Here is a 410-nt window from a genome sequence, read left to right as displayed (position 1 = left end):
ATCCTCAAATTTATCATCTGATTGTTTCTGCACGGAATTATTCGAATGAAGGAGTGATGTCGTGTTGCTGTTATTCTTGTTCTTTGGTAATTTACATCAAGCTTGCATTTGCAAAATGATTACGTCACTGCTTGCAGAGGCTCTCGTGTTTTCATTTGATTTCACATAACAGCATTGCATTTAGTGTAAGATCACCAGTGACATTGTTGCAAGTACGGAATTAAATCATATTGCTATAGAAAGTGTCATGTTTACATATATATCCCAAAATGTATAGTTATTGTCATAGATGTTTTGTCTAATTATAATATGATAATCAGTTATCCAATCATTTTTTATCAGATAATTAAAAAAACAATTGGAATAGTTAATATATAATCAATGTAAAGATTAATTAAGGGTCACTGTTC

At 30.2% G+C, this 410-nt stretch overlaps 1 protein-coding gene across 1 annotated transcript in view; it reads left to right on the top strand.

Annotated features, from left to right (window-relative positions):
- The window catches only part of LOC119588089 (alpha-catulin-like), a gene marked incomplete at both ends in the record, with an annotated part of 86154 nt that overhangs the window by 60244 nt on the left and 25500 nt on the right, over positions 1-410 (top strand).

Source organism: Penaeus monodon, chromosome 23 (genome assembly GCF_015228065.2).
Source record: "Penaeus monodon isolate SGIC_2016 chromosome 23, NSTDA_Pmon_1, whole genome shotgun sequence".
NCBI classification, from domain to species: Eukaryota; Metazoa; Arthropoda; class Malacostraca; order Decapoda; family Penaeidae; genus Penaeus; species Penaeus monodon.
Note: the sequence above shows the minus strand (reverse complement) of the source record. Positions and strands in the feature narration are given on the sequence as shown.